Genomic DNA, 23247 nt, shown 5'->3' on the forward strand with positions numbered 1-23247 from the left:
TAAATTAAAATTAATAAATATAAAAAAATTTAATTAATTAATCTAAAATTAATTATTATAAAAAAATTTCATTATAAAAATATTTTATTTAATATAAAATTAATTATAAAATTAATTAATTAATTATATAAAAATTAATCATTATATAAAAAATTTTCATTATACAAAATTAATTAATATAAAATTAATTATTATAAAATAATTAATCAACTGTTATTATAATAATAATTAATTATTATTATAATAATTAATTAATATATTAATTAATATAATGATTATTATATAAATTAAATTAAATTAAATAAAACATATTAATATTAATAATTAAAAATTTTATAGAATTTATATAATAATTAATATAATAAATAATAAATAATATAATAATTATTATATAAATTAAATTAATATATAGAGCTTATGTTAATATTAATAATCATAAATAATTAATATTTATAGTAATTAATATAATAATTAATATATTAAATAATAGCTATATATAAATATTAATATATTATAGTATATTAATGATATAAAACTGGTCCAAAAAATGGAAATGAGTTTGAGGATAAGGTTAAGGGCTGTTGGAATAAGTATTTGGGTGAATGATGTAAAAAATCAAAGCAAACCATGACATCATGTTCATCAAGGCTAAGAACACTCCCATAACACCTTATCCTTTTGACCAAGACAAAATATTTTCATCTACTCCTTATTGCTCCTATATCATTCATGAAATTCCCACACTAATAATTTCAATTGGGAAGATGGCCATAAAATTAACCAATCTTGGAAGCCCATTATCTATCAGCTTATTCGATAAACCCCTTCCCCTTATTCCTTATACCTCTCTTCTAATTTCCTTAACTCCTCTCAATCCCCACCTTGCATCAGTCTTTTTTTATTCCTTTCCTCTCCATTCATCATTTTTTACCTTCCTTTCTTGTATGTCATGACTCCTCTCATCTTCCTTATTCCTCTCTATATCTTCATTATGTTCCTTTCAACCTTTTAGGTCCTGTTTTTGTTAGTTTATGTCTCATTCAATTATTATTTATCTATTTATTTTATTTATTATATATTTTTATTTTAACTCTTCCTTACAAATTTTTTTATCATCTTAATTTACTTAATTAGTTTTTTTTGTTGTTGTGTGAATCAACATTTTATTTTAGTTCAAATCCATGATACATCATGAGAGGATACACATCTCAAAACTATGGGCCTCATTCCTACCGACTTGTTGGCCCAGAGATAAAAGAAAAACCACATTACGGACAAAGAGAGCGCACTACATAACCATAAGCAGATAACCCAAAATGACCAAAAGATTCCAAGAACCTAAAAACATCCAATCTTCATCACTGATCAGGAAAGAAATTGAGACATGGGAAGCCTCGTATATTTCCCAGAGAGGGAGGAGGGCATAAAGCATCATGGACTTGAGCTTCCATATTCTCCATTCCACTTTCCACCCACACTAGTCTTTCATGGATTCATTTTTTCTCTTGACACAACGAAGCCATCGTGTCTATCTATGCCACTGGTTCTACTGGAGGTCATTCATCAATCTGATAACCTCGTTCTTGTCCTCGTGTCTGACCCGATCCATCTGTTCTAAGAGTATTGTAATCTACTGAAGGTGTTTTTCTAAAGTATCGAAGGGAGGAGGCATTTCAATTTTTCCAGGAGAGTGTCTAATTGGTTAATCAACATGTTCTCCTAGGTCACGGTTGGCTTCAGAATGAATAACACCATGGACCCATGGTCCCATTCCCTAATGAGCACAACCTCACTATCGAAGCATGAAGATAGCATATCCACAATTGCACTAGCTGCCTAGAATATACTGCACCTAGTGCACGTCTCGAATGGTCACACCAGTCCCACTGCAAACACACCTTGAACTGCATTCGTAGAGAAATGGCCAAGTTCCTACTATCCATGGCTAGAGAGAAATTATATCCCGAAGAAAATCCCTCCAGTCTATAGAACCCAAACTGTGACACAAGGATGACCACCTTCAATATACAAGAAACAAACCATAACCCACCTTTGATGCCCAAAATCTTACCCGGAGAGCCAAACACATGAGACACTCTCCACTTCCTATCAATAATTTTCCTGATTATTACCCAGCAAAATTCGACAAATCAACTTGACAAATGAACCTTCCAACAAAGAAAACATGAATCTCCCTCTTTAATTCAGGATAGGTGTAGCTTACCAAGGTACTAAATCTTGAAGTGCACTACTAATTTCCTGATGTTCTAACTTTGCCCAACTGTTGGAATTCCAACCAAGTGGCTACAATACCACAAGAAACAGGGGGTTTCCCCTTCGAGCTCGAATCCCGCACCTTCTCACATTGAGTCCCCTTACTAGCATTGACAATTATGTCAGTTCCGCCAAAAACTCCTCCATTTTCTTTTTCATTTTGGCAGGTAGGGAATGACATAGCTAGAGTGCCATCTTGCAAAAAAAAAACCTGAAAACTACCACCACCAACAATCCCATAACCTTCAGCAAACAATAATGCGCACAACCAAACACTCGAGCAATTATATCCCCCGATGTATCTAGAAACATCAACGCGCCTTCGAAAAGGGAGGCCTATTTGGCACACTTCATTAAGCCAAGTTGCAGTTCCTGTAGCCAATTGTCACCCCATCAGAGAATTTACTAAATTTGTTAATATTTCTTTCATTATAATTCTTCTCAAATATTATTATATTAACATACTAATCATATTTAGCCTTGAGGGTTCCTCGATGGGGGTGAGATGAGGGTAGCACGTGGAGGTCACCTCCCATGTCTGAAAGTAAGTGGATATGATGGGAGGGACGGGCCTCATGGTCCCTTCACATCTTCACATGCACCAGGAGAGGTACCATCTTATGTTAGCCATTATTATGAGTAATTATTCATCATCTTTGAGTCAGGGTGGCGAAGTGTTAAGGCAATGAATGATGAATGCACCAGGCATTCATCTCTACATTCAAATATGGTGTTAGGAGTTATGGTGGCTGTCAGTAAGGAGGAGGAAGCGTCGAAGGTCGACGCTCATTAGAAACGGAGTGTGGTTCCTCGTTGTGGAAATATACATGGGCAGTGGTATTGTTTTTTCCTTGTGGCTAGGAATCCTAGTTATTAGTGGTGGAAGGAAAGACTAGGTGTAGAAGAAAATCTCCTCGCGGTCTAGAGGTAACATGTTATGCCTCATTCTTACAAGGTGGTGGAGCTCGTCGGTAAGGAAACCCCGCAGCCAAAGGAGTAACCCATGTGCCCCTGCTCTAATAGTGATTCCTGGTGCAACGGGGCATAGTGGGTTATCTTATGGTTTCTAGCTGTTGAATTTAGTAGGTGGTAACCAATTTTGTGCTCGTCTCGGGATAGAAAAAGCTCACCTATGCCTGGGTGGCGCTCAATTATTGGTGGTATTATGGAAGGTGGAGGTGTCAGGATTATTTGGTGGGGGTGGTCCTTCATGGGTAGAAAGAGCCATCTTGATGAATTCATGTTATTTTTGGTGGTGTTTCTTGGGTCTTTGATCTACGGGTAGTGTTCTATCGGGTGGCAAGTCTGGTGTTTTATGCCTGTTCAAGGCATGCCTCCATCGTGGGAAGCTATGAAACCATCGACTCGAAGGGGCTACTCTTCCTCCCGTACTATCCTTGCGTCTTAAGGGGTGACAGACTAGGCTCTGGTCATAGTGATGTCTCTTCAGGGTGGCGAAACAGTTGGGCATGCACGGAAAGGCAATGTAGGTGTGAAAGGAGGTCACGAAGGTGGCAAGTGGGGTGTGAATAGAGGTGAAGGGCCGCATGGTCATGGGAAAACTCGCAAGTGCAGTGACACCTGTGGTGACAAGGTGAAGCATGGGCTGGCAGCACCCAAGGCTTAGGAGGGGCAAGGTCTCCAGAGTTTCTTCCTGGAGAACTATCACACTCTCATTGCTAGTTTGATGGACAAGGTGGATGTTGCAAAACGAGTTCGACACAAGAAGCAAGTGGTGTAGATGGCCTCTCTGGAGCGACTGCATTACTTTCAAAGTCAACTTCGGGAAAGATTGGTTGTGGTTTGGGAGGGGAAAAGCCAACTCATGGAGAAAGTAGAAAAGCTGGAGACATGGATGACGCACTACGAATGACATGTTTAGTGTGAATTCCGCCCTCCTTCGCCTCCTGGAATGGCCCTAGAAAACCCTTCATCCATTATGTCAAATGACTAGTATGATTTCTAGTGATTTTTACATTTTAGTTGTATTTTGGTGCCCTTGGCCCAACCGTTTATGGATGATGTCTTTAGCTACTTTTTTGTATTTTTGTCATGTGGTTAACCATTTTTTCAACAAACTCAGTCAGGGTGAGACCACCTGTTTTGTGACGGACTTCATGTACTCCTTTTTCCAACATTAATAGAATATTGACTTGCAAAAAAAATCACCCTAAGGGTTTTCTCAATTAGTCGGTCTTGTTGTTAAAGCACCTTGTCATTGGAAGGTCACAAGTTCGATTCTCCTCAATGCCGTCGGGGTTAGGGTTGGATTAGTTTAAGTCTCAGGGGGCAGCTCAATTGGTTAATCCAAGAATTGTAAAATTGTTGAAACTTGAAAGATTCAGGTTCAAATCCCCCTGTTGTGACCCCGGCTACAGCGAGAAAGACATATCGTATAGTCCCCCAGAAGTTTATTAGTAGTTACGTTAGGTTCCTCTCGGTTACTCTCTCTCTATATGTATATAATAATTTATTTTAATAAATTTCATAACTATTCTTTATCTTTCATAATATTAATTTCAATGTTTAATTTTTAAAATCTTCTTTTAAAATGAAATTTGATTTCCTACATTAATAATTTCTAATAAAATTTGCCTCGTTAAATTTAAGCACTTTGTAAATTCAATTAATTTCATTTTTCCTTTTTTTCCAACTTAACAATGTTCACAACTGAAACCATCAAAATACATTATAAATTAATTAATCACGTGCTATGATTTTTTTAAAGACATAAATATGGAAATAAAATATTTTAGTGAGAAATACCATGTCATATAAAATTAATAAAAATTGAAATAGAAAAATAAGGGAAATTTTTTTATTGAAAGAGGCAAATTTATAACTTTAAGTAATTGAGTTTATATAATTTAAATTTATAAAATATTAAATTTATTATTTTATTGGGAAAAATTGAGTTTATATAATTTAAATTTATTATTTTATTTGGAAAAATATAATTTAAATGATGGAACATTATTATTTCATTTAGATTGTTGTTATTACATTTGAATTAAAAAGATATAAAATGATAATGTTGTTATTATATTTCAATTAAAAATATATAAAAAATTGGTAAGATAACCAAAAATATTGTGGATTTTGCTTGAAATTTGGTTAGAAAATAGGAAAATTTATAATTTTAAATTATTGTGTTTATATAGAATTGAGTGATTGTCAAAGTGTTAATCTGTTTTTACATTTAGAAATACAATCTCATTGAAAAATTTTAAACAAGAAAGGGAGAAAAGTTAACAGGTTGCATAATTAATAATTAAAAAAAAACCTCCATCTTTCAACTAATCCATTTTAGAACAAGTAATATGAGAAATTAGAACAAGTAATATGAGAAATTTTGATGTGTTGATTGAGTTATTATAATTGGATAACTAATTGATAGAAGTTTTGTTTATTTTAGAATATGGAATAAAGTAATATGAGAAATTTTGATGTGTTGATTGAGTTATTATAATTGGATAACTAATTGATAGAAGTTTTGTTTATTTTAGAATATGGAATAAACATGTTTATTAAAATAGTACAACCATTTAAATCAAATGATTGATAAATAATGATAATAATCAAAATACTCACTTGTTATTTGTAATTTAGAATTTGCAATACCAAGACAAGTGTAGAGATTGAACATAGAAAAATGAAAATTGAAAATTGAAAAATAGTTTGAAAATCTTAATTTCATTTATTAAGATTATGTATATAATGAAGTAGAAACTCTTATTCCTACATAGACTAACCTATGAAATAAAACCTGTATTCCCAAAGTAAATTTACCCTAATGATTAGTTTTCATCGTAAATTGCTTGTTAATTTCAATTTCAATGTTAACGGTAAATCGTTTGCTAATTTCAATTTCAATGTTTCGTCAAGAAATTTTTGCCAATTTCAATTTCAATGTTGGTAAGGAAATATTAGGAGAACAAAAGCCTAGTGTGGACGCATGTTTTTTGAAACACAGTGTGGACACATGTATTTTGAAATACACATATTAGTGTAAATAATTTTTCCACACGTACTTTGAAATACACATATTAGTGTAAATACTTTTTTATAAACCTTGACCTTACATAGTTTTCCGGCCCATTTGAAAGTTGACTTACCGACATGACCATTGAGCATCTCCAATGTAATGTTGCAGAGTCTATTTAGCATTGAAACCACTTAGAAGCCTTATTAGCTGCAAAATCTCCAGTGATTTGGAAATCGTAAATACAATTACTTTCTGAAGCCATGAGTAAAAATTAAGGTTTCGTAACGCAGAGAATGAACTTTCTCGAGGCTGTCATTCCGCGAATATAGGGTGGTGTAGAGTCAAATTTAAAATGGGAATTATGTAAATAGTAAAGTAGCAAAGGATAAATTCGTGATCAAGTTAGCAAGATAAACTAAATCGGGAAGGTCCCACCATCTTGTGAATTTGTACAATTGCTTATCGAATTTGAGAAGTGTTTGTCCGGCATTGGTCAGGTCTACAGAATTGAGGGGCGACAAGGATGCAATATTCCATCCCAGGTTTATGCCATGGCTGGTGGGCTAATGTCATACCACCATGATGACATTGCATGAGCAAGATAGTTAGAATCATGAAATTTCATATTTGTTACTCCATCGGACATTCAAAAGCTTTAAAGATTTTTAAAAATATAAACTTTGTTTAAACCGAAAAAGTCAATATGAAATATATTTATAATAAATTGTGATTAAATTGTTATATTTATAATATAACATTGATAAGGTTTATATAAATATATCTATGGTGTCTTGTATTTAATATAGACAATCGGAAAGTAAAATTCATTTAATATATATAATAATTATATTATAAGTAATATATATTATTAAAATTTATAAATAAAAAATATATTATAAATTAGTATAAATTTATTTTAATTCTATTAAGAGAGAGGGGATTAAATTTTTTAAGATGCAAATATTTTTTTGAATGCAATGTACTTTGAAATATTGACTTTTTAGTTGATTAAAAAATAAAATAGATTTATATTGATTTTAAGCAACACACTTTTATATATATATAATTATATGTCAATTGCATATTTAAAAATGAATAAATTACAAATCTCTCTTAAATAAAATTATGAATGAAATAAGAATTCTCTCTTTATAAATAAAATCCATATTAAATTTTTCATATATATATATATATATATATATATATATATATATATATATATATATATCACATTGAAATATTTTATTTATGATTCTTATTATAGACATTTAAATATTAATACATGTCCCAATTGTATTTAGATATAGAAAACATATAACTACAAGACATTTTCTCTCTCCCCCTCTCTCTCTCTCCCTATATATATATATATATTATATGTTTTTATATATAACTTTTGTTATTAATATTAAAATTGTTGCATATCAATTCATATTAAAAATTAAATGGATTACAACTCTCTCATAAAATAAATTTTATTAATAGAATAAAAATTATAATTATATATATATATATATATAACTTTTTTCATATAAAGTGGGCTTGATTGTGGGGAAAACTCCACAGTTAAGCGCGTTTACCATGTGCAAGCCTTGGAAGTGATGATTGACACTATGTGATTCATTTCACTAGTTTCAATCCCACTTCTTCACCCGTGTAAACATGCAATGAGTGCTAAGTAGACTATTTAAAAATCATGAGAAATTAGTAAGTGACAACTACCTTTCATGGAAATGGAGTGCTAAATGGACTATTCAAAACTCATGAGAAATTAGTCAGTTACGACTACCTCTCATGGAAATGGAGTGCTAAGTAGACTATTCAAAAATCATGAGAAATTATTCAGTTACCTCTTATGGAAATGGTCATACATGAATGACTTATATAACGCAATTGAATCCCAAAAAATGATATTTAATATATATTGGATATTAAAATATTTTATTTATAATCCGCATATTAAAATATTAATACATGTTTAAATTATACTTGAAAATAAAAAACATATATCAATAAAATTCTCGGAAATTATTTTTGTTACATATATAAATATATATTTATAGTTACCAATAAGAGAACGAGAAAAAGATAAAGGCTAGGGTTTCTTGGCTCTCTGTTTCATTTCTTACCGTCGCCACCAGGATTCCAGGCTCCGTTTCATCTTATGATCCTGTATTATGGAGTTGCACATGGATTCTCGACTATCTTGTGAACAAAGTTGGTTTTTATCAGCAATTGATGTGATTAGAGGATTTTTCTCATGTAGTTTTCTTTGGTGAATCATTCTTTGTGGGTTTATGTGGGAGTATTATCAGCCAGTGTCATGTCAATGTCCCGTAACTTCTCCTATCTGCTTACATGCTTAGTTTTCTTCCACGGTGTTAAATATATATATGTGTGGTGGTTGTGCTCAAACAAAAGGGTGTCGTGTCCTGTGGCTTTTTCTATCGCCCTTGTAGACTTATCTCCCTTCCCACCTATTTGCAAAGTATTGAATATAACTGAGATGGGGAAACTCTGTCTATTGTGGCTCCTCTGGAGGTCTCGTGTTGTGGGGTTCCACACAATCTGGCCCGAACTGAGACTTCTACTCCAGAGAGAGAACATTCTGAAATATTCATTCCAATTTTTTATTAAAAGTATTTATGGGAAGATTTTATCTTTTTGGGTTCGAGAATTTCTCACTGTTTCTTCTCTCAAATTGCTAATTCATGAAAAATGGAACCTGCCCGAATTCCTCCAAAGCCTACAATTTGAAAAAAGGGTTTCGCAGGAACCTTGTCAACTAAAATATTACGGAATTGTAAGAAATTCAAACATCATACCAAGTTAGGGTTGCATTAGGGCACTACCGAAGTCAAACTTGCAAAATGTGTCTTTGTTTCCTCAGCCCCGGTAGATCATAATCAATATATCTCAAGCCTTAATATTGTAGAGAAAATGAAGAAAGTTCTTTCTCGGGAGGTCAATCTCTTTGAGGTTTTCTCTGTTTTTTAATATAAAGTAGTAATTTGTAAATTTAATGGTTTCTGGCCAAAACCTGAAGTTTTAATTCAATGGATTTTCTCCTCATCGACTCTAAACAGTGAAATTTACCTGTGCTCAAAAGATTTTTTGATAGTTCAATTTGAAACTCATAAGGATCTAGATTATGCATTGAATGAAGGGTCTTGGTTTTGGTATAGATTCAGGCTATTCATCAATCTAGATTATGCACTGAATGAAGGGTCTAGGTGGTTTTGGTATAGATTCAGGCTATTTATCAATTTAGATTTTGCATTGAATGAAGGGTCTTGGTTTTGGTATAGATTTGAGTTATCCATCACACCATAGTTTCCTGCGTTTGATGCCAACACAATGGTGGTTTCCACTATTCTGATTTGGGTGAGAATTCCAAACCTATCCTTTCATTTTGGGCATCATAAAGTCCTTCAGAATATAGGAAATATTATGGGTAAATTTAAAAAATAGATATAGAAAGAACAAAAAATGGAATCTTCACATTTGCAGAATATGTGTGGAGACTAATTTGAGCAAAGGCCTCTTAGACCATATAATTTTGAAACACAACAACTTCTGTTAATCACAAGACATGGCATTCTGATGTCATGCATTTTTCAGACAAAACACTTACATAGTACATATCCACAGGTTAAGACGAATCCTAACTAGAAGAAGAGACATTCTAATAGGCCAAAATGATGGTAATTCATGTAGCGATATAGTTCAGAGGATGAAGAAAAAGTTATCAAGGAAAAAAGTAGAAATGAAAGACTCGTCCCAACAGGGTGATTAACTGAATGTGGTTGATCTTACGACATGGTCTGGATGCAACAGAAAAGTATCCTGAGGCCTGGATGCAACAGAAAAGTATCCTGAGGCCTCGCTGACAGTGGACGGATCTGGGGGCTAAATAAGGGCTCATGTCTCTTAGAGACCGAACTCGGATAAAGATGTCCCTTGTACGATGAAAATTTGTATGGGTTATTAAAGGAAAAAATCTCAACGTCTCGCAAAAAATTCAAAAAGGGAAAACAAAAAATAAAAGATTAGCATTAGTTGCTAGGATTAACTTTCTCGCAATTTTTATGTCACTTTTTTATTCATGCTTTGTGATTCTTAGGCTTTAAAAAAAATAATTATTTTCATGTGCTTTTCAATTTAATTTTGTACTCTCTAACCTATTTGCATATTCAGTGTGTGTCTACAAAATGTAATTTTTATATTGGTTTTTTCTGTGGAAAAAATGAAATTTTGTTATTAATATTTAAAATGTTACATGTCAACCTCATATTAATAAATGAAATCGATTAATAAAATAAAAATTTATATATATATATATATATATATATATATTTTATTTATGATTTACATTCTACATGTTACACGTCAACTCTATATTAGAAAATAAATGAATTACAAATCTCTTTAAAAAACCTATTAATGGAATAAAAATTATCTTTCTTTATATATAACGTTTGATTAGCTAAATAAGCTTAATTTGGATTTAGCTAGTAAGCTTATTTAGCTTATATATATATATATATGACATTGAAAGATTTTATTTATGATTCACATTCTACATGTTACAATAAATGAATTACAAATATCTTTAAAAACCAAATGAAAATGATCTCTCTCTCTCTCTCTCTCTCTCTCTCTCTCTATATATATATATATATATATATATATATATATTTTCAGAAAGAAAAAAGCACTATATTATATTGAGGCAATATATACAAGATGTTCTGATGGATCTCATAAGAAGATCGCTTGTGCATTCAGCATGATATCAGTCGGAGACCTGAAGCAACAAAAACTTAAGGACACAATACAGAAAGATGAGAGCCCTCCGAAACATCAAGGACACAAAACCAAAATTAATCTCCACATATACTGCATTCATCGGATAGTAGGAAAGAGAGCTGAGATAGAAGACAGAACATATTTGGAGGAGATATTTGAATCCTCAAAGATTTTTAAGTTCCTCCACTTCCAAAGGCACCATATAGTGATGGGAAGGATTGGTCGCTTATCAGCTTCTTGTCTTCCCCACCAGGCAAAAGCTGCATCAACAGAGATGAAGTTTAGATGCGGAAAAGAAAAAAACAGAGCTAATTCATACCAGATTTGTTGGGAGACCATGCACTTGAAAAACAAATGATAGTTTGTTTCCTCCTCCATTTTGCATAAGACACATCTGCTGGGTCCGTGCCAAGAACGCTTTCTCAAGGTATCCCAAGATAAATTTTTGTTGTAATAGACTAACCAAGAGAATATAATCACTTTGAGGGGGCAGCCAAGTTTCCACCAGAACACTGGAAAAATCTGTCTAGCCAGCCTGATTTTTTTGGAGATGAGGTCCAAGTAAATGTCCTTAACATTGGCTCGAGAGTTAGAGAGAGATAAAGACCATACCATATGGTCATCAATCCCAGACCGCTTTAAGCCACCCTGTTCGAGGGAGATTTTGAGGTTATCCCATAGGAAAGACAGGGCCTGCGGAATACCAAGATCGCCAGCATCCTTAAGCGAAGGAGAGGGCCCTCTCCATTCCTTGATAACTCTGTTCCAAGTGAAAATACCAAATCTGTGGAGATAAAAAAGAAGAGGAGCTGGAACCTGTAAATTACCCCTGAAGCCAGCAAAAGAGTCGAAACCAATGAGGATTTTCCGGCCAGAAAAGATCTTCCATTTGAGATTGTTTAGAAAGTATTGCTGAATTCGCCTGAAACTAAGCCAAATAGCAGACCCCTGCTGGATACCAATGGAGCCGAACCTGAACCAGAATTCCAAGCTTCTTCCTTTTTGATACTTTTGGCGGATAATTGCACTCCAGGGATTTGAGTCAAAGATGCCTCTCCATAAGGATTTACAGACAAGAGCTTTTCCAAAAAGTCTTATGTCCATCAGACCCCATCCACCAAATTTTTTTGGCAAGGATAAGAGATCCAGTTTTGTGAGATGGATTTTTCCTCTTTCAGCTTTTGCCCCCCATATAAAATTGGCAGAGATCCTGTTGATGGCCTGGATAATACTAGCTGGAAGAAGAAAAAGGTGAGCCCAATAGACCGATAACTGCGTCAAGACAGATTTGGCAAGGACGACCCTACCACCCAGAGATAATGATCTGAATTCCCACAGTGAGATCTTGCTGTAAAATCGTTCAACAAGCCATCGCCAGTCATCCTTCCTATATGCCTTTGCTTTTAGGCGAAACCCGAGGTACTTGATTCCATCAGACAAAAGTCTTGATTCAATTCCGAATAGCTGAGATATCCAAGAAGCCAGAGTCTCATCTGTGCCATTATGATACAAGATCGATTTGGCTTTATTGATGGCGAGCCCAGAGGCCTTTTGAAAGCGATCCAGAATAGACTTAATGCACAACCATGTTGCCTTGGATAGCATAGCAAATAACAGAACGTTGTCTACAAACAGGTTATGAGAGATATAGATTTGCTTACAGATTTTGACCGGAGTATATTCTTTTATCGCCACTGCACAGTTGATGTGTAAGCTCAAAGCATCTATGGCCAAAATGAAGAGGAGAGGCGACAGTGGACAGCCCTGTCGAAGGCCTCTTTCCGCCCGAAAGAAAGGAGAAGGACAGCCATTAATCAAAACTGCATAGTTGACGTTTTCGATACAAGCCATAATCCAACGAATGGGGCCCGAATTCAGACCAATTTTGGCGAGGAGGCTTTGCAGATATCCCCAGTCCAAGACATCGAATGCTTTCTGAAGGTCAATTTTCATAATAGCAGCATTAGAATTATGCACAGACATAGAATGTAAGCATTCTTGTGTACTGGCGACGGCATCGTGTATATTACGGCCCTTTAAAAAAGCATGTTGATTGGGAGAGAGACAGGATGCCAGAGTCCTTTTAATCCTTACAGCAATAATCTTTGTAATAATCTTGAAAGTAATGTTGCAAAGGGAGATGGGTCTGAAGTCCAGGAAGGATTCAGGCTCATCCTTCTTAGGAATGAGAGCAATGAGAGTGGACGAGGTATGGTTGTGAATGGTGCCTGAAAGTCTGGAGGCTTCCACCATGCTTAGCAGATCCTTTTTGAAAAGGTCAAAAAAATGGATCAAAAAATCTATTGACCATCCATCAGGACCAGGGGACTTATCCTTCTTAAATGATTTCATGACCTCAAGGAGTTCATTTTCATCTACTGGCCGAAACAAAGCCTCGTTCTTTTCTTGATCAAACATCTCTGGCATCAAGTCAATGCCCCATCTAATATCATTGAAACGCAATCTCATTTGACCTGCCATATTGCTTTTTGAAGAAGCCTACGGCCTGCTTTGTAATGTCCTCTTGGGAGACAGCAAAACCACCCTGATCATCCTTAATTTTCCATATGAAGTTCCTTGCTCTCCTTGCATTTGCATATTTATGGAAAAACTTTGTGTTTTTGTCTCCTTCATGCATCCATAAGGCTCTACTTTTGAGCCTCCATTTGGCTTCCTCATGTTTCAGCAAACAGAATCTCTCTTTCTCCAGGTTTCTAATACGGCATTTCCTCTCAAGAGAGCATGTGGAAAAATCTGTAGATGCCAACACCATATCCAATTCCTGTTGAATCCTTTGGAGGTTCTCTTTATCCTTCTGATGTTTTTGAAACTGCCATTTTTTCACCAGATTCCTGATCTCGACCAATTTTTCCCTGAAGGATGAAAAAATAAATTGTTTATCCCTGTCCTTTATCACTTTCCATGCACTCTGAATGTATTCATTGAAAGCAGAGTCTTGAAGGAGGCTACTGTCAAACTTAAAGGAGTAACCTTTTCTGAATAGATTTGCAGGCCAGGATAGAAGGATAGGATTGTGGTCCGAGATCATGACATTTTCCACAGATAGCCTTGGCATACCCATTTTATCAATGAGACTAAAATGGATAAACACCCTATCGAGTCTTTTGGCTATGTAAGCGCTGCCCACTCTACCATTTGACCAGGTCGGCTTCAATACAACGGGATTTATGTCGACCATGTTTCTGTTGAGCATCTCAGAATTGATGAGATCCGCCAAGCAGTTGTTTATCTTTCCCTGTCCCCAGACCTCATTTGATTTCAAGACAGCATTCGAATCGCCAGCAATAAGGAGATTATTAATATCGAAGAGCTCTGAAGCGAAGAACCTGTTCCAGAAAGAAATTCGGGATTTATATGGAGCATAAAGATTGAGAATGTTTATCGGGAATTCAACACCTCTGATTGAAGCCGTAATTATAATCCCGGCGTAGCATTTGTACGCCTTTGCTTTGACCCTGGTGGGATCCCAAAGAGTAGCCATGCCGCCCGATAAACCATTTGCCTCTGTAGCAACCATGAACCAAGTAGGTAGCATTTTCCTGAAATAAGACAAGGTGTCCTCCTTCTTGTGCATTGTTTCCTGAATAAGGATGATTGCAGCCCTGGAATGGAAAAAGAAACTTTTTAGCGTGATGAATTTAGGATCCACGCCAAGACCCCGAATATTGAAGGATAGGATGGGGATCATTTGGGAGAATTGGCAGCCAGGCTCGCTCTAAGGGGCTGTGATTCAGAGACATCAAGGATGGGCACTTCAACTAGAGACAGATTTCTAATCCCTTCATTTGATACTATAGTTCTTCCTCTAAAATGCCTGCTGCCACCTCTACCTTTCTTCCGGACCGTAATGTTTCTAGCCGAATCCGGGCTTATTGTTAGGATATTCCGACACATAGGATATAGTTAAGTTCAACTTGGTCTAGTATAGAGTTAGGTTAGAGTTAGGTAAAGTGTGTTTCTTTACCGTTGTACATTTTGTAACTTACAATCCGACGGTCATGATATGTAGTGATCCAACGGTTCACTCTCACCTCGGTATTACCGACACTTGATCTGTGGCTTGACACCCGATTGGTCCATGAGTTCTATTTAAAGCGCATGGAGGGTCATTGTTTGGGTAATCCGTGCATGAGAGAAGCTTATGTAAATTTTCATTCTTTGATTAATAAATTGCCTGTAGTGCCCACGTTGGGACAGGCCGTGGACTGTTTCCCTCCTTGCACTCTGAGGGTTTTAACCACGTCAAAAATACTGGTGTATTGATTTGAGATCTGGTTGTGAGCGGTGTCCTTTTGGTATTCTTTCTGTGGAACTTACCCTGTAAATTCCTACATGGTATCAAAGCTATTTGAGGGCCGCGTCCATTGGTGATCCAAATCTGAAGCCGGTAGAACTGCATGCGGTTGTCGTTTCCTAGATCTGCTGTTTCTGACTGCTTTCGGGCCAAGAGGACTGCTCTGTTGCGTTCGGAGCATCTGTTCCAGTGAGGAACCCCTTTCGTTTCACGCGAAAAGGTTTCCGGTAGCCCTAGTTGCGTCATTTTTCAGATCGGGAGGTATACAGTGTTTTTTTTGCAATTTACTGTTATTTTCTCTCTGCTTATTTCGGTCTCAGTTTATTTAGCCTTTTTTTTAACCAGATCTATACCTTTCATTTATGCGTATGCTCTTTGCCCTGCGACTCTGTGCGATCTGGGCAAATCAGAAACAGAAAGGAAGGATTTTTCTCATGCGTATGCTCTTTTCCCTGCACCTTAGTGTGATCTCGGAAAATCAGAAACATTGAGAAAAATATTTAGTTTTTCGGCTAAAGCTAACTTTGAGATTTTTTTTTTTCAAAATTTCTAGTTTTTTGGCTAAAGCTAACTTCGAGCCGCAAGGTTCGTTTTTCTTTGCATGTTCGTGTTGGGTTTTGTGTTTTGTAGGGAAAAAGAGCTTTCTCAAGGCAAGCACGCAAACCAAGGCCCCCCCCTCTCTCTCTCTCTCTCTCTCTCTCTCAAATTTTTTGTATAGATCAATTGGTTCAAAGCTATTTTAAGAGAGTAGAGGTCTTGGGTTCAAGTCTCCATTTTGTGGGGGCGGATTTTTTCATTCCCGCACATTCGCGCACTTTGCCGGCAACGTCAACAATTTTTTTTCAAAAAGCCATAACTTCTTCATCCGGAAGCCTTTTCAGAGCCGTTTTTTTTAAAACCACCTATTTTTTCGAGATCTATCCGTTGGAACACTTACTTTCAGCATCTTCAGCTTCAGTTTTTTTTTTAAAATGGAAAGTCCATGCCAAGTCATTCTTGACAGCACTAACTACTTCCAATGGGTAGCCTACATGGAAGATTTACTTAGAAGTAAAGGTCTCTTCAGAATAGCCACAGACCAAGAGAAGAAACCAAAAGATGAAGACAAGGCGGCAAAATGGGAAAATAGACAAGATCAAGCACGTGGTTTGATAGGGATGTCTATTTCTCCTGATCTTAGATTCCACATTGCAGGACTTGAGACTCCTCATGAAGCATTAGAAAAACTTGCTAAAGTTTTTGAGATTAAAAATGAAATTAGAGCCCATCAACTTGAAAATGAGCTGCTTACTTTGGATCCTAAAAATTTTTCTTGCATTGAAGATTTCTTGTCCAAATTCAAGACCCTTAGATATCTCTTGGAAGGTGTTAAAGTTAAGAAAGAAGATGGTAACCTTATTTATTCCATCCTTACTAAGTTGGGACCAGCCTACTCTGTATTTGTTTCCACTTTCCATTCTACAAGGGAAGCTTTCATTTGTCAAGGACAAGACTACAAGGCCCCTTCCTTTGACTCCTTTTGTGATTCCTTAATAAGAGAACAAGAAAAACTCTTACACCTTGGTCTTCTTAATCTTGGAAACTCTTCCACGAAAGCGTTAGCCGCCCAACAGCAACCAAATTCAAAGAATCCTAAGAAGTCATATCCTCAAAAGAATGGTCCTAAACCATCTCAGCCTCAAAATGAAAGATCATTTCAGCAAAATGATAAGACCAATAAAAACAAATGGAAGAAGACTGATAGACATTGTAACTTTTGTAATCGAGATGGCCACTTAGAATCTAAATGCTTTAAGAAGATGGAAGCCTTGGAAGCCGCAATGAAGAAACATAACATCCATGTGGAGCCTACTTCAACTTCAACTTCCGGAATGGCACTTTCTGCATGTCGTTGTCAATCATCTCAGTCTGGTTATGCATTAAATGTATCTTCTTCTTCTTCTCATTCTCATGAGTGGCTCATTGATTCTGGAGCCTCTTATCACATGGCCAAAAACAAAGCCATGTTTTCTTCTTTAAATGATTGTAACACCAAAAATATATATGTTGGTGATGATAGATCTCTTAATGTTGTAGGGACTGGAACTGTTCATCTAGACAATGGTCAGTTTAATGATGTATTATGTGTTCCAACCTTATCCTGCAACCTTCTATCTGTCTATCAGATAACTCATTCAGGTGAAGGTAAAATTGTTGAATTTTCACCTCATGATGTTGTAATCAAGGATCTAAAAGATCCTAAACAGATTCTAGCTACTGGTCTTGCTGATGATTCCACAAGGTTGTATAAGTTTCACAACTTTGGGTCATCACATCTTCCCTCAGTATTTGTTGCTCATAATGATGAAGTGAGCAAACTTTGGCATGAGCGATTTGGTCACTTAAACTATCGCTCCCTTCAGCATCTATGTAAAGAAAATATGGTGACAGGTCTTCCTATGGTATCTTGCAGAGATGGTGTTTGTTCCGGATGTGTACTCGGAAAACATCATCGGGACAGTTTTGACAAACGTGCCTCTTGGCACGCCTCAGCCCCTTTACAGCTTGTGCACAGTGATTTATGTGGTCCTCTTCCTGTTGCTTCATTCTCTGGCTGCAAGTACTTCTTAACTTTCATTGATGATTTCTCCAGACGCACTTGGGTATACTTCTTAAAACTCAAGAGCGAAGTATTTAACACATTTTTGGCCTTCAAAGCCTTTGTTGAAAAACAATCTGGACATCAAATTCTTAAGCTAAGAACTGATAATGGTGGAGAATATGTTAAAAACACATTCATCAACTTTTGCACCGAAAATGGAATTCAAATGCAACATACTGTTCCATACACTCCACAACAAAATGGTGTAGCTGAAAGGAAAAATCGCACCTTAAAGGAAATGGCTAATTGTATGCTGCAATCTAAAGGACTCAGTCTTAGTTTTTGGGCCGAAGCAATTAATTGTGCAAATTATATAATCAATCGCACTCCTACTAAGGTTCTAGAGAATATCACTCCAGAAGAAGCTTGGAGTTCCATTAAACCAGATGTAAGTCACTTTCGTGTGTTTGGAAGTGAAGCATGGGCCCATATTCCAGATGAAAAGCATAAAGCTTTAGAACCTAAGAGTGAGAAATGTACTTTTGTTGGATATTCTGAAGATGTAAAAGGTTATAGACTTATTCCATTTAAGTCCAAAAATGTTATCATTAGAAGAGATGTAAAATTTGATGAAAATAAATCGGCCTGCGAGCCTAGTCCGGCGGATGTGCCACCTCTTCCTATCTCTTCTACTTTTGAAAACATTTCTTCTTCAGATGATGAAAGCGAGGATGATAATCCTCCCCCACCTTCTCAGGATCCTCAACTTCCAAGATGGGTCCGTGCTACTCGGGATGCAGCAGGTGATCTTGCCGGTGATCCTACAGATCAGCGACGTACACGTTCTCAGTTTGAAAGAGCCTCTTCTTTACTGGCTCAAGCTCCAGTAAATCATGATCCTGACACTTTTGCAGAAGCTTCAGGCCATCCACATTGGGAAGCAGCTATGAATGAAGAATATCATTCATTGATGACAAATGATACATGGGATCTTGTTCCTCTACCAAAGGGACGAAAACTTGTAAGATGTAAATGGGTTTACAGAACCAAGTATGGACCAGATGGGAAAGTTGATAAACATAAAGCTCGTCTTGTTGCTAAGGGCTTTTCACAGGTTGAAGGCATTGACTACACTGAAACCTTCGCCCCTGTTGCCAAAATGAACTCTATCCGCCTTGTTCTTTCCCTTGCTGCCTCTTTAAAATGGGAAGTCCATCAAATGGATGTTAAATCTGCCTTCTTGCATGGGGACTTGCAGGAAGAAATCTATATGGAACAACCCATTGGCTTCATACAAACAGACTCCAGCCTTGTGTGTCGACTTAAGAAATCCCTTTATGGTCTCAAGCAAGCTCCTCGGGCTTGGTATGCCAAAATGGATAGCTTTCTTTTAGAATCTGGCTTTTCTAGGTGTCATTCTGACAATACTGTCTACACCAAGAAAGTGGACAACTCTCTTATCATCCTTGTTCTTTATGTTGATGATCTTATCCTTACTGGTAGTGATCCCAATCTTATAAACCATGTGAAGTCTATCCTTAAAAGGAAATTTGAAATGACAGACTTAGGACACTTACACTATTTTCTCGGTCTTCAAGTCTTGCAATCCAAGGAGGGTATTTCCCTTTCCCAGTCCAAGTATGCTTGTGATATTCTTCGTCATTTTCACATGGAAGACTGTAAGCCAGCCCCTTCTCCCTTTCAGTCTGGAGTCAAACTTTCAGTCTCTTGTACTTCTCCTGAAGTTGATGCTACCTTATACCGTCAACTTGTCGGAAAACTCTTGTATTTAACCCATACTCGTCCTGATCTTTCCTTTGCTGTTGGCCTTGTTGCTCGTTTTATGCAAAACCCCCGTGAAAGTCATTGGAAAGCAGCTAAAAGAATACTTCGTTATGTTCGAGGTACAGTACAGTTTGGGATTCATTACAGTGCCAAAGCAGCTCCTCTGTTAGTTGGTTTCACTGATTCTGATTGGGCTGGTGACCCTGATGATCGGAAGTCTACTGTCGGTTATGTCTTCACTCTTGGTTCAGGACCTATTACATGGGCTTGTAAGAAACAGGCTGCCATTTCTCTTTCGTCAACAGAAGCAGAGTATCGTGGTGCCGTGGAAGCTAGTAAGGAAGCCTTGTGGCTTCGTCAGATCCTATCAGAGTTTGGCTTTGAGCAGCAGCATCCAACCACACTTTGGTGTGATAATCAAAGTGCCATTCAGCTATGCAAAGATCCAGTCCAGCATCAGCGCAGCAAACACATTGAACTACAAATGCACTTCATCAGAAAGCTCATTCATGACCATGTTCTTGAAGTGCAATATTGTCCAACAGATGATCAGGTTGCAGACATCTTCACAAAGGCTCTCACAGAGGCGAAGTTCACTAAACTTCGATATATGCTTGGAGTTCAGGAAGTTGTCACTAAGGGGGGATAGGCTCTAGTGCCTCCTTCCTTCTCCTATTGTGTCATATTTGTAAATCCTTCAATCCTATCCCAAGTTGTTCTTAAGGGGGGATGTTAGGATATTCCGACACATAGGATATAGTTAAGTTCAAATTGGTCTAGTATAGAGTTAGGTTAGAGTTAGGTAAAGTGTGTTTCTTTACCGTTGTACATTTTGTAACTTACAATCCGACGGTCACGATATGTAGTGATCCGACGGTTCACTCTCACCTCGGTATTACCGACATTTGATCCGTGGCTTGACACCCGATTGGTCCATGAGTTCTATTTAAAGCGCATGGAGAGTCATTGTTCGGGTAATCCGTGCATGAGAGAAGCTTATGTAAATTTTCATTCTTTGATTAATAAATTGCCTGTAGTGCCCACGTTGGGACAGGCCGTGGACTGTTTCCCTCCTTGCACTCTGAGGGTTTTAACCACGTCAAAAATACTGGTGTATTGATTTGAGATCTGGTTGTGAGCGGTGTCCTTTTGGTATTCTTTCTGTGGAACTTACCCTGTAAATTCCTACACTTATAACCGGCAAGAGACTTGGGTCGGGCTTGTGTATGGTGAGCGGCTCCAGCTCAAGAGAGTCCCTGTTAAGCATATGATCCAGGTCACTGTCAAAAAGATTAACAGGAGATGAATTCGGGGAGTTTAGAGGAGTCGGACCAACACATTGAGATTTCCCTTTGATGACGTGCCGGCCAGCGTGATCGGGATTCGGAGACGAGGATGAGATGGAGATGGGAATAGATCCCACAGAGAAATCTACCCCTTTTGGAGGCCCTGGATGGGGGTCGGGGACAAAATCCTTCTGATGCATGGGAGGCGGAGAAGGGACAGGGTAATCCTCTCTAGGCTCAGTAAAAGGAGACCCGTGGCTGCCCAAATTGACGAAGGTATTAGGGCAATTAGAGGGTGGCAGGCGACTAGGAACGGAAAGTAGGCACTCAGAAGGGTCATTCAAATGATCATGATGATCTTGATGAGGCACTGGACTTGTAGGACTGTGAGGCGGAATAGACGCAGATATGGGCGAGGATTGACTGCCATTGAGAAAAGATTTTTTGTTAAACCGTCTGTATGCATATAATTTAGCACTAGGGCAATTTTTCACCAAATGACCCGTTCTCTTGCATGCAACACACCTAAAAGGAATTCCCCAGAAATCCAGTCTCTGATTAATGACCTGATCCTTCCAGCTGATCTCAATATGGTCAGGATAGCCGCCCTTAAAAGGTCTTTGAATAAGAATCCAAGCTATGCGCTTGTCCCTTTCACCTAAGCACCAGGGGTCGACGTAGACGAAACGTCCAATAGCATTACCAATCATCTCCAGAGATTCATTTGACCAGAGTTCCAAAGGGAGATTCGGGCATTTAACCCAAATTAGATTATTTACCGGGGTGTTTTTCAAAGGGTTAAAGCCTATGTACCACCTATACAATGCAAGAAAACTTCTCTTGAAGACCCAAGGCCGGCTCTGGATGACTTCAGCATCTGCAGCGTCTAAGAAATGGAAGCAATACCAGTCTCTCATGAGGCTGGATATTACCGGAACATAGCCGATAACCGGTTTCCAGAAGTTGGCCAACCATTTCCTCATGTCGATGTCAGACATTTCTGGGAAATGCCATTTTCCAATAAGAGCTTTGTGCTGAAGGCTGTCTATTCTTTCATCTAGCTGGGCAATCTCAATTCTAAGCACCTGTGGTGGAGGGGAGGTGTTGGCAGGTTTGTGCTGCTTTTTAAAATTAATAAATTTTTAATGTTATATATCAACTCCATATAAAAAAATACAAGAAATTACACATATCCCTTACAATGAAAAGTGAAAATATAAGGAAATATATATATATATGACATTGAAATATTTTATTTATGATTCAGATTCTACATGTTACAATAAATGAATCACATGCATTCTCCGTTCCTCTTGAAACCCACGAATGATCCGTGGTGCTTTCATAATCCGGAGGCTTATCTCCACCTGGTGGACGGATACCATGGACGAGGGCAGCGCTTCTATCTGTCTTTGCGCCGCGATCCGGCTCTGGTGAATAAGGCGTGCAATTTCCAAGACTACCTAGTTCCTCCCTTCTGGTGGCAGGACGCAAACAAAGGACTGATCAAGAACTCCGAGGGACGGTGGGTTCAGCCGGAGAGAATGAGAATCATCGAAGAGGAGTGGAATACAGATCACCACGAGACTCCCGATCATAGTAATGACATCACGGACATGACCATTGAGCATCTCCGATGTAGTGTCGCGGAGTCTATTTAGCATTGAAACCACTTAGAAGCCTTATGAACTGCAAAATCCCCATGATTCAGAAATCGTAAATAAAATTACTTTCTGAAGCTATTCTTAAAAGAGTGAAAATTAAGGTTTCGTAACGCAGAGAATGAACTTTCTCGAGGCTGTCATTCCACGAATATACGGTGGTGTAGAGTCAAATTTAAAATGGGAATTATGTAAATAGTAAAGTAGCAATGGATAAATTCGTGATCAAGTTAGCAAGATAAACTAAAATCGTGGAGAGCCACCCATCTTGTGAATTTGTACAACAACTTATCGAATTTGACAAGTGCTTGTTCGGCATCGGGCAGGGACGACAAGGACGCAATATTGCATCCCTGGTTTATGTCATGGTTGGTGGGCTAATGTCATACCACCATGATGACAGGACATTGTATGAGGAAGATAGTTAGAATCATGAAATTTCATTTTTGTTACTCTCGGACATTCAAAAGCTTTAAGGAAAGCTTTAAAAATATTTAAAAATAGAATCTTTGTTTAAACTCAAAATTAATCTTTTACAAGTTAATATGAAA

The 23247-nt window shown here is 37.0% G+C and overlaps 1 pseudogene; it reads left to right on the plus strand.

Moving 5' to 3' along the window:
* LOC149264496 (phospholipase A1-Igamma1, chloroplastic-like) overlaps positions 1-22696 on the plus strand; it is a 75055-nt pseudogene extending 52359 nt beyond the window's left edge.
* Positions 22697-23247: the final 551 nt, after the last annotated feature.

The sequence above is a fragment of the Pinus tabuliformis genome, chromosome 6 (genome assembly GCF_031772625.1).
Source record: "Pinus tabuliformis cultivar Carrire ecotype Pingquan chromosome 6, CPIR1, whole genome shotgun sequence".
In the NCBI taxonomy this organism is placed as follows: domain Eukaryota; kingdom Viridiplantae; phylum Streptophyta; class Pinopsida; order Pinales; family Pinaceae; genus Pinus; species Pinus tabuliformis.